The sequence below is a fragment of the Miscanthus floridulus genome, chromosome 19, assembly GCF_019320115.1.
Source record: "Miscanthus floridulus cultivar M001 chromosome 19, ASM1932011v1, whole genome shotgun sequence".
Classification (NCBI taxonomy): Eukaryota; Viridiplantae; Streptophyta; class Magnoliopsida; order Poales; family Poaceae; genus Miscanthus; species Miscanthus floridulus.
In genome coordinates this window covers 111723880-111736156 of record NC_089598.1, presented here as the reverse complement: position 1 = coordinate 111736156, position 12277 = coordinate 111723880, and the positions used below count along the sequence as shown (strand labels likewise).

The window sequence follows — 12277 nt, the reverse complement described above, 5'->3', positions numbered from 1 at the left end:
TCCGTCCTAAAATAAGTGCTCATCTCACATTTCGAGGAGTCTACAAATCTCAAGTTTGACTAAGTTCATAAAAAATATCAATATTTGTATCTGTAAATGTGTTTATTATGAAAATATAAGACATGACTAACCCAGTGAGATTAATTTTATATCATAAAGATTATTAGTTTTTGGTATACCTTTGGTTAAACTTAAAAGTATTTGACTCCTTAAAGTATGAGATGAGCCCTTATTTTGGGACTGAGGGAAGTAAATCTGACTCAATCAAAGGACTTAAAACAAGCAATAACAGACAGGTGCGCTCTGTGACTGTCACCTGCCTGTGCAAGTGTACATGTGGTTTTTACCATCGACTCTGGCAAATAAATGTAAAGGACAAAGCTTACTCTGACCGGAGGAGGATTCGACGGGTTCATGGCCATGAAGAACAAGAACTGAAGACCAGGAGGCCTCAATTATTTTATTAGAAAGGGCCAGGGGGCTTGGACCGGAAGGAAGGAGGCTCCTCCCCCATCCCTATCCTACGGTGCACTGCACTAGTGTTCCTTACAGGCAGTGGGGGGCCCTAAAAAGTCATCTGCTCTGCTGCTGTGACTAGGATGACTAGTAGTAGGAGTGTGACTGTCTGAGTGAGCTAGCAGGACCAGCCCTGGTCTGTGCTAGGCTGCTACTCCTATGCTTTTCATGCTTCAAACAGACCACAGTCGCAGCCAATTGTGATTTCATTCATCTCATCTCCCAGTCCCAGCGGTGCAGGTTATATGTTTCTACACCAGTCACCACAGTCTAGGAACAACGCGTGCATCCAGATTATATATTTGTATGTTTCTTTCTTTCTTATTATACAGCAGAAGCGAGAAGCAGTCATTAGTATCACAATCGATGTTAGAGGTGCGGTGCCCTGCGTACCTCGGGCATGGACGGTGGATGCAGCCACGCAGGAAATCATGCATGCATGTTGCATCAGGAATCCACGACAGCAGACGGCCTGAAGCAGGAATGAATGAATGCAAATTTGCAATGCTGGCACCACCTGGCATAAAAGAGAGATGCAGTGCAAGTGCAAGTGCAACTGTGCAAGCAAAACTGAAATGAAGGGAACCATTCACATTCACCACCCAGCCTGATCGCTGGGGCTGGCTGGGCTGGCCAGCCCCCTCACATGAGTAATGATCATCTGAACCAGCCAGCAATACTTCTCTCACATAAACGAACCAGCAACGATACGAACCACTCAACCGAACAGGCTCACGTCTTCACCCGACCCGGTCAAGCCTCACAAAACAGAACACGTACTCCGTACGTACACGGAGCGCAGTGCAGATCGAATCGCTACGCAGAGCAATCTCCAAGTCACGGGCGAGGCAGATGGAGCAGACAGAGTATTATGTGGTGTGTGTGCCATCAGCCATGTGGTGGTGACAGGCACAGAGTAAGCGACCGCCGCAACCGCACCTCCTGCCAATCTCACGCCCGGTCCGTGCCCACTCACCTTTCTTTCCACCTCCTCGTCCTTCCATCTTTGCTTCACTTATCCATTCGCATTGCGTTGCCTGCCTCGTCTGCCTCAACAATTTTTCTGCAAAAACAAAAAGGGAGATCTCACCGCTCAATTTCATCTCCCAGTCCCAACGCCATAGCTAAACTGTGAATCTGAGAGATCTCACCAGTCAATTTGGTGCAAAACACAACAGGAAGGTAACTCCATGCCGAGACACAGAGACCCAACTGATACCTCCTCGTAATGAGTGCAACAAGCTACAAACCTGGCAATCTGGCATCCATCAACAGTTTTCAGACCATTGTATTTTGAGTCTCTTGGCATTCAAAACCACGATTATCCAGCCATGGGCTCTCAAAGATGAACTTGAGCTCCTCCTAAAAAGGTTTCGGCTTCTCTGGTTCAACAGCTTCTCTTGTGGGACTGCTATTTGTGTCAAGTTTATAAAAAGCCAGTAGAAACCATATTATTCTTGCAAGAAGCTGTTTTTTTATACGACTGTTTAGCACGACTCTATGGCAAGAGCCGCAAGAAGCCGGCCGTGCCAAAGGGCCCTAAATCCAGGGGCTCCCTTCTTCTGTCGTTTAGAATGTATAACTGTTGTCTCTTGTCTCTTGTCTCCTATGGCATGTCTATCAAAATCATTATTTGAATTTTGAGGCAATTAACAGCCATACCTACGCAGCTCAAAAAATGAATTTATTTCCCTCTAATAAACCTTTCATGCAGCTTAGAGCTTCTGAACAAATTTCTGCAAAGCCATGAAGTCAGAATCAGATCACTCAAGTCTACAATCTTTTGTAGCACGTGACAGGGTCAGGAGCAGATGAATTCCTGCACTGCATATGCGAGCATATCTCATTACCTCGTCAGAATCAGATCACTCAAGTCTGCAAAATCATATTATTAATTATGATCAGCTGAATTAACTTATTCTGATATTGTATCAGTAGGGAGAAAAAGTACTTTTTTAGCCATGGATTGATTGACCTGCTTGTGTTATCCTAGTGTTCATTACGAGATGCGCCATGTTCGCTTGATCGTTTCTGTGGCTTATAAGTCGGCTGATGCTGTTTTGTTGTGAGAAAAAAAAATAATGTATCATGACTGATAAGCATGGCTGATACGAACAAGCGAACATGGCGTAAAACTTTTGATTCATCATATCCACTGCCACAAGAGAGGGGTCTACTAACTGACGAAACTTCATTGCATATTTGATTTGGAGCAGCTATTATTTTCATTTTGGTGTATCTCCTGCGATTCAGTCATGATATCATCATTCTTATAGAAATGTCTAAATGCGATGCGACCAAGGGTCGTCTCGCTAGATGGAACGTTGATGAATCGATTGCCATGTTTATGGTATGTCATTCGTAGCTCATGCACCATAATAAGCCATATCCACGCACCAGCGATTTGTCAGTGACTACTGACCAGGCCACATTGCTACCTGAGCTGGCATAGCACTTTGGTGCTCTCTAAGGAATTCTAGGCAATTCCATACTTATATATATATATATAATATATAGAGAGCTGTCTGTGTGTATATATATACACACACGAGCGCGCGGCAGGGCATAGAATATTATTTTACATCACAAAGCAAAACTAAAAAAAAAAATACTGAGTACTACTGAACATCGTTCAGTATCAGTCAATATTATACGTAGCACCTGAAAAATACTGAATAATACTGACACGTGACTACTGAACAATACTAAATTCTATTCAGTGCAACAGTTTGGTGTAGAATAGTATTCTACACCTAGTACGTGTGTGTATATATATATTACTCTAAGTAGTAAATAATAATCAGTACCCGAATGCAAATCACGGAGCCGACCCGAGCCACGGGCGCTCTATCGGTCCCTCCGTTTTTCTCCCGCGTCCACCTCCTCTTTATCGTATCTGTTTTTTTCTTTTTCTTTTCCGTTCTAATCCCCAGATCGTGGGGAGGACCCGGAGGAGACATCGGTTTCGCCTCGGACTGGGCATTCGGTTTAAACCGAAAATTCGGTTTGGTTTGTTCGGTTTTAATAAACTTCGGTTTCCAGCAATGAACATCCGATCGGTTATTTCAAAAATGCAAAACCGACGAGTTTGGTTTCTGTTTCCTAATTCGGCTTTTTGGTTTAAACCGAGATGACCGGAGTCTTCCTGTTGACCTACTCTGCTCCTCGCTGATCTCACTCGAAGTCGCTCCTGCCGCCGCGGCCGCGGCCGTGCAGCTCCTCTCCCTGCTCGCCGCGCCGCTCGCCAGCTCCGGCGCTCGGAGCCGCCACTCGCTCGCTCCGGCACAGGGCGCTCGTAGCCGCTGCACGCCCGCTTCGGCACTGGGCGCTCGCAGCCGCTGCAGCGCCCGCGCAGCTCGGTGCTCCACTCGGGTGCTCACAGCTCGTCGGCGAGTCACACCCAGCCGCCCATGTCGCTTCCCCCTCGCGTGGCCGTCGCGTCGTCGTCGCTCTCACCCGGTAGGGTTTGGGGCAAGTTGGCTCGTGGCCGCTCGCCCGCTCGGGTGTCTGTCTCGTCGCGTCATCTTGCGTGGGGTGGGGCCGAAGCGGTGGTCTGGTGGAGTGGTCGAGTGGGCCTGCTAATTGGGCCGAGGTGGGCTGCTGAGAGGACGAGGAAAGGGACACGGGCTGCTGAGAGGCAAGAGTTGACGAATGTTTGGTGTTCTCGGTTTACAGTTCGGTTTTATGTAGGAACCAAATATCGAGCCGATGACCGATGTTTCTAAAACAAAAAACCGAAGCCGAACCAAAAAAAAAAAAAAAAAAATCGAACTGCGCACTGTTCGGTTGGGTGTTCGGTGAAAAAGCGCCCAGGTGAGTTTCGCCCCAGCTCGTCGCCCCCTCCGCCGCACAACCCTAGCTCACCGCCCCCTCCGACGCACGACCCCAGCTCGCCGCTGCCCCTCACGAGCCTAGCTCGCCGCCTCCCCCTCGCCTCTGCATCCTCCGAGGCGTGTTCAGCGGCCTCCGACGCCTCCGCAGCCTTCGACCGCTCCCATCGCTGGCTCAACCCAATCTGGCCGCGCGCGCGGCGAGCTGGTGCGCCACCATGACGAGAGGTACAGGATCATCCCGATGCCGACTACTGGCGGCTGGACGGCAAGGGGTTCGCGGTAGATGTTGTCCCGGCTGAGATGAAGCTCCACGCGTATTCTAAAAAAAGCCTGTGTGCCTGCTGTTGTTTCCCGTGAGCGGCGACGGCGTCCTCCCCCCCACGGGTGGCAGCGTCGGCGGGAGGCGGGCCCCTCCAAGGCGGATCTGACCGAGTCGCCGCTCCCCTCATGGATGGTAGCAGCGGCAGGCGACGGGCCAGCTTCATCCGAATCCGGCGGCGCCGCTTCCTTCCCTGGCAAAGACTTCCCTACATCTGCGGCGGCTCCCTTCCTCCCGACAGGCGATGGCATTCACCTCCCTCTCCTGCATCCACGGCCTCTTCCCTCCCATTCTGGCGTGTGCAGGGATGGATTTGGAAGACACGAGTTCTGGGGCTGATGGCGTGGCTACCTGTGCTGGATCTCGCATGCCCCTTCACTCGACCTTGGGAGTACGCCTGATTGGTGAACTTCCACGGTGCCACTGTTTCTGGTGAGGTTATGGACTAGGCCTAAATTTGCAGAAATTCGGTAAGCAATCCTCTATAATACAAGGGATCAAATTGGCATAATGGTGGAACACACGGCTCGCTTGGTTTTGTGTATGATTATTAGACTTTCAATATTAGATTTGCCTTTTGCATGCAGATGGAACACTCGTGTTGCGAGTAGAATTTATTCTAATCCAATCCGTTTTGATGCACAACAGATTGATATTTTCTTAGTGGCAATTCTCAATATTTTCTTCTGTCTATAACCATTTTACTACTGCACTGTTAATTTCTTTGATTGTACAAATCAAACCAGGTGTGTGGGAATGTACACATTTAGAGTAGCAATTTAAAATATGATTATGACTACTACTACGGCTAACACCATTTAGAGTAGCATCTTATCTAACAAAACCCCCAGGCAGACTAGAACAAGAGACATATTATGTAGCACTGGAAGGTAGCATCTGCTTACGCTTTTCAAAATCACCTCTTGTTGGGATCGTTGTTTATCTGTCACCCTGCTTGTGTGTGTAGATATGTCTCGGTGCCCACTACATTTTTTGTTGAGAAACATCGATGTCCATCATCTGGGAGTAGGGGATCTGATGCAGGTCGCTTCCGATCCAGTGATTTCTCTGTTCATGCGCTAATCTCGTTTGGCTTTGGAGCTGGACATTTCTGTGCTACTGATTATAGGCAAGAAAGGTCAATATAGCACTAATCTAATGCTCCCTCATGCTTTGTTGCATACACTGAATACTTTATTTGGGTCTAACTGTTATCTTTGCTCGCTGTTTTTTCACTATCTTTGACATAGCACTAATCTAATGCCCCCTCATGCTTTGTTGCATGCACTGCATACTTTATTTGGGTCTAACTGTTATCGCTGCTCGCTGTTTTTGCACTATCACTCATGCAGTCTGAGGATACCAGGAGCTAATAGGATTGCATATTGGCCGTTAAGCTCTACAATGAAGCTATCTAGCAAAGGAGGTGATCAAGCAAAAAGGTGATAAGATAAGCAAGGCAAAAATAATTGCAAAGAATGTGTGCGCTGCACAAGATCTGAGGGCTGAGGCACAAGCTTACAACAAGAACCTAGCATGGACAGTGGTGTTCTGCCTACTAGCTATAATTCTATAGATGGTTAACATTTGATTGTTAAGTTGCGCAACATTGGGCGATCATTAGACTATAGGCCCCGCTCGCCTCGCTGAAAAAACAAGTCGAAACATTGTTTCGACTGATTTGTTGTGAGAGAAATAAGCTGAAAAAGACAGATTATAAGAGAAGCGAACAGGGCTGAAAAAACACTTTGCGTGGTTTTTTTTTTCAAAATTTTCTGCAAGTAAATACTGCTGCTCACTCATTCCTCGGAGAAAAAAAAGCCTCTAACGTGTGCAAATGCGGTATGTTTGTCATATATATGAATTGATTTGTAGAAAGAATAAGATTTTGACATTGTAATATGGCTTTAATAAACATGCGTGACGTATGTGCATGTCTAGTGGTTAAAAAAGATCTAATTAAAAAGAGAGAAAATAATCGGCTGGGAAACGACTGTAGGTGGGCGGCTGGGCATCCTATCGTGAGCGAGGCTTCGTTCCTGCGCGCGGGTGAGGGAACGAGCTCGGGTACTAAGTCTCTATCTCTACCTCTATAATACACTATTTCAAATTATCTTACAGTCATCAAACAAATTTCACATCTACAGTCATGATTTAAACTACGTTTACCCCACAAAACACACACAAAAAAAGATAACATTAAAAACGTGCACACCAAATTAACTCACTCATTCTCTCTCCTTACTCAATCACATCCAACGGTCCTCCTTCTTTTGATGTGCCTTGCCCCAGCGACTGCCCGCGAGCGTCGTGCGAGATCGCGGCAGCCCCCCGACGTCGATGACACGCCTGAACCATAAACCTCGCTGAACGGGTACGACGCGGCATCCTGGCCCTCATCTTCAGCATCAAAAAACGCCGACAAGAACGGCCCCATCGCTATCCTCTGCAGCATCGACATCATCTATGTCTTCGGCGGGGCGTACATCCTAGCCCTCATCTCCAGCATCCAGGTACTTACTTGCTGAGGAAACTAACACACGTGCAATGCATTGCAGTCAGCTGTCGATTCCTCTCACAAATGTCATCCGATGTCAGATTAATTGATTAAGAAAAAAATTATTCTATAATATTTGAAACTGCATAGAGAAGATAGCAATACAAATGTGGTAGCTGGATAGAGATAACAATGCAACGTTCTGATATTTGCATCTTTCAGATTCCTACAGATCTGCATGAATTCTACTGTGGTTAATTAAAAACAAAAAAAGGCCATGTCAAACTAGAAAGCAGATCACAGTGCTTTAGATGACATAACAAACAACAACACAGGTACGAGCACTTCCTGGGCTGTGGCGGAGTTACTTTCATATTTTTATAACCTTCTCAGTTTTAGTTCAACCACCTGTGGATGAGGCTGAGCGGAAGAGGGAAGAGAGGAATAGAAAACAACAAGAATATCGAGCAAGGATAAAGGCTAACGAAACTGACGAGCAGAGAGAAGAGAGGAATAAAAGGCATCGGGAACAACGAGTATTGAAGAGGACAGAGTCATCGACGCATACTATAGGGATTGATCATGGTATTGCTTATTTTTTTTAATAATGCTTCCTTTGTTTTTTTTCAATGTTGATCTTACTCCTTGATTAATGATAGGTCAACAAGCACCATATGGAGTGTGTTCAGGACAAGGAAAATGTGTGCCCAGAAAACAACACGGATTGACTACATAAAAATTATAATTATGTCCGTACATGACAACCGACCTCTCATATTTCTTGTGTGCCCAACAGCCTTGAAAGCATCTAGGCCCCTAATTGGGTTTCGGTGATTAATGACAATACGTGATGTCGGGTACCATAAAACGGGGTACCCGAACGTTTACCGAAAGAATCACTTAAGCCCTATCAAAGACAAAGCCAAAAGGTAAACCATCGGTTGACCTTCGACATTGTCCGAGCCCACTGGCTCTCCGCCTCGCACGAGGCCTTGCACGGGAGGCCTCGGCGGCCTACCAAGTCTCCGCCTCGCGCGAGGCCTCGCACGGGAGGCCTCGACGAGGAACCAATTCTCCGTCTCGCCCAAGGCCCCGCGCGTAAAGCCTCGAACGAGACAGCGATTCTCCGTATCGCTCGAGGCAGGCTCGGCGATAACCCATCGCTTCTGCCTCGACCAGGCTCCCCGATAGAGCATCGCGTCCCATTAATGCGTCAACCACTCCCGCATTCTCAGCCGGACGACGGCTCGACACCACAGAGTGGCCGACGGGACAAGAAGTCGTATCAACGCCATACCGACCAGGACAGGGCGCGGCTGGGATTACCGGCCACTGTGTTCTGGTGCTGTGCCCACGATCAGCGCCTGCACTACACTGTGCCACGTAACCCCCGCCCTAGAGACAACGCGGCATGGGGAGTCTAGTCCGGGTCACCATAGCCTCGGAATCAGCGTACGAGACCAACTGTTCCCTCCAAGCCTCGGCAATCTACATCAGGGTCTCGGCAACCTCAAGATTCACGTCTGCCGAGACCCCCACGATGGCCTGGCCTCGGCACCAACTGAGCCTCGGCTTCTCACGCAGTCAACACACAATGACCAGCACGCCGACCGCCACGCCCGCTTCGAGATAACACTGGAGCTCCCACGACGCACAGGATCGGATGTGACCGGCGCGTCGCCCCAGTACTTCAAGGACGAGACCACTCCGTCGCCCACGCCGCTACAGTAACAGGCTACAGGGCTCGGACATGCCGCCTCCGTCCGCATGACGTCATGTAGCTAGCGAATGTATCGCCCTTGTCCCCCCTTCAACTATAAAAGGGAGGGACCTGGGCCGTTTCTAGGATCGGACACTTACGATTAGGCTTATGCCCACGTAATGAACTCACGCATAAACGCACAGACAAACGCTCGAGCTTCCCCGCTGCCTGAGATCAATATCTCAAGCAATCTACGCCGCTCCACGTAGAGACCTGGGACTAGCTCCCTCTCTCGCCCTGCTTGTAACCCCCTACTACGAGCATTTCAGTGCAAGGAATACAAGATTGATCTCTCAAACTAGACGTAGGGTACTTATTACCCGAACCAGTATAAACCTTGTGTCTCTTTGCATCACCATCTGGAATTGGGAACATGCAGTACAAATTTACTAGTTGGTTGAGGGCCCGCCGGTCTGAAACACCGACAGTTGGCGCGCCAGGTAGGGGCCTCTGCGTGTCAGCTTCGTCGTCCCAACAAGTTCCGGATGGCAAACCCCATACGACCGCTACGTCTCGGCACGGTGATCTGGTTCGGGAGCCTAGAGTTCATGTCTCTAGGATGTGAGTACGATATGGTACTTCTCACACCCCGAGCCCCACCGACCGATGATGACGTCACGCACCCACAGCCCTGGCGCAGGCGGCGCCCGGGCGGCGCTCTCGTCGTGCTCGCCAGGCACGACGCGAACGGGGCCACCCCGACACCACGCGAACTTAGGGCGACACGCCGCTCTCCACTGGTATCCCACGCCTAGCTGTTGGCACAAGGTCCCTGGTTGGGAACCTGTCTAGCCTGAGCCTCGACCGGGGAAAGATGCCGGTGGTGCACGATGACGCCTCAGCGTCAAGCTCCGCCCCGCTGCGTCCTGAGGAGCCAGCTCCGGCGGAGCAGAACCCGACGATGGCACCATCCCCGTACCCCTTCGGGTTGAGAAACGTCGCCGCCTCCTATGCTCACGCCTACGCTTCCGCTCACGCAGAGCCCTCGAGACACCACCAACATTTCGCCCTTGACCTCGACGCCACAGCTTCGACCCACACCCACACTGACTCCTCGGAGGAGGACTAGGCGTGGGCCGAAGCAGATTTCTCTGGAATCCACGACCCTGAAGCCATGCGCCGCTTCTTGGCCACGAGCGACTACTGCTTTAGCTACTCCGACTCCGACGACAAAGGCACTTACGATCCCGCTCGTGAGTGCTTCCACGTCGGACTCGGGATGCCAAGCATGGGCGATGAGGACGAGGGGGCAGGCAACCGTACCCCGCTTCACCAGGGAATCGGCGATGCCATGCCCTCGCGCATTATCCCACCAGCAGCGCGGAATGAGAACCTTGCCCTCGGACAACTTCGATGCCCGGACCTAGAGAAGCTTCATGAGCTTTAGGTCAAGGTCGAGCAAGATCGACTCCTTCTGCAACAGCTCTGAGACACTCTCGAGCAGGAGCAGCAGGGTCGCGGTGACGGCGAAGGAGCCCACGACATCCACCATCGCATCAACGACGACGAAGGGGGCGATCATCCCCCAATCTTTAATCGCGCTAGCCAGAATGTCGCGGCTGCGGCGATGCTAGTGCGTGCGATGCCCGAGCCCTCTACCATGGAGGGGCGACGGGTTCGCGGCGAGCTCTAGGATCTCCTCGAGACCGGCGCGGTGCAGCAGGCTGAGAGTTCCGCCTCCCGGCGGCGTGGAGCCGCCTCGGACCTCCCTTCGGCACCACGTCGGTAGGATAGGGAGGCCTCAGTTCGTCCCGAGCCCGCTCGGGCACTGACAATCAATAGGGCCCCCTTGCTGCACGACCGCTTCGACAACCGACGCGAGGCTCGAGACGACCATGAGGTGGTCAGCAGGCGACGACGCCATGACAATGAGGGCCCACCTACGGCTACCATCCACACCGAGGCGGCTGCTACGATAGTGGGGAGGACCGCGGCCTTTCTCTTGAGCCGCCTAGCCCCTGAGTTTTTAGCAGGGCCATCCGCGACGCTCAGTTTCCAGCCCGGTTTCGCCAACCGGCCAACCTCACGAAATACAGCGGCGAAACCAACCCTGAGCTCTGGCTGGCCGATTACCGCCTAGCTTGTCAGCTAGGCGGTGCGGACGATGACCTGCTCATCATCCGCAACCTCCCCTTGCTCTTGTTAGACTCGGCATGAGCCTGGCTCGAACACCTTCCTCCCTCACAGATCCACGACTGGCGCGACTTAGTTAGGATCTTCGTCGAGAACTTTCAGGGTACATACGTGCGCCCTAGAAACTCCTGGGACCTTAAGAGCTATCACCAGAAACCGGACGAGTCTCTCCGAGACTTCATCCGACGCTTCTCTAAACAGTGCACCGAGTTGCCCAGTGTTGGCGACTCAGAAATCATCCAGGCTTTCCTCTCTGGCACCACCTAGCGAGACTTGGTCCGAGAGTTAGGTCAGAACATGCCGCGTTCGGCTGCCGCGCTCCTCGACATCGCCACCAACTTCACCTCGGGCAAAGAGGCAGTTGGAGCCATCTTCCCCAACAACGACGCCAAGGGGAAGCGAAGGGACGAGGCCACCGAGGCCTCGGCTCCCCACCTCCCTAGGAAAAAGAAAAAGGGTCGCTAAGGGAAGCAGGAGATCCTCAAGGCTGATCTAGTCGTGGCCGCAGAGCGCAAGAATCCCCGAGGCCCAAGGGGCCTCGAGCTCTTTGACGACATGCTGAAGAAGCCCTGCCCTTATCACCAGGGCCCGGTGAGGCACGCCCTCGAGGATTGCACCATGCTCCGCGTTATTATGCCAAGCTTGGGCTCCCCGACGATGATGCCAAGAAGAGGGGCGCCAGTGACCGGGACGATGATAAGGACGAAGGGTTCCCCTAGGTGCACAACGCCTTCATGATCTTTGGCGGACCCTCGGCATGCCTTATGGCATGCCAGCGAAAGAGGGAACGCCGAGAGGTCTTCTTGGTTAAGGTGGCCACTCCTTGATACCTCGACTGGTCTCGGGAGATGATCACCTTTGATCGGGATGACCACCCCGACCATGTCCCAAATCCTGGGCAGTACCCACTCATTGTCGACCCGATCATCGGCAACACCCGACTCACCAAGGTGTTGATGGACGGAGGCAGCGGCCTCAACATCCTCTACGCCAACACCCTAGAGCTCCTAGAGATCGACCGGTCGCAGCTCTAGGGTGACGCCGCGCCTTTCCATGGCATCGTGCCGGGGAAACGCACGCGACCCCTCGGGCGCATCGACCTTCCCGTTTGCTTCGGCACCCCCTCCAACTACCGCAAGGAGGTTCTTACCTTCGAGGTGGTTGGGTTCAAGGGAACCTACCATGCCATCCTGGGGCGGCCGTGCTACGCCAAGTTC

The 12277-nt window shown here is 51.3% G+C and overlaps 1 long non-coding RNA gene across 1 annotated transcript; it reads left to right on the top strand.

Moving 5' to 3' along the window:
* The first annotated feature begins 4298 nt into the window (after positions 1-4298).
* LOC136527637 (uncharacterized) lies at positions 4299-6393 on the top strand. Its single transcript, XR_010776885.1, has 2 exons — positions 4299-5806; positions 6021-6393. It is a non-coding gene; the product is annotated as an uncharacterized lncRNA (long non-coding RNA).
* Positions 6394-12277: the final 5884 nt, after the last annotated feature.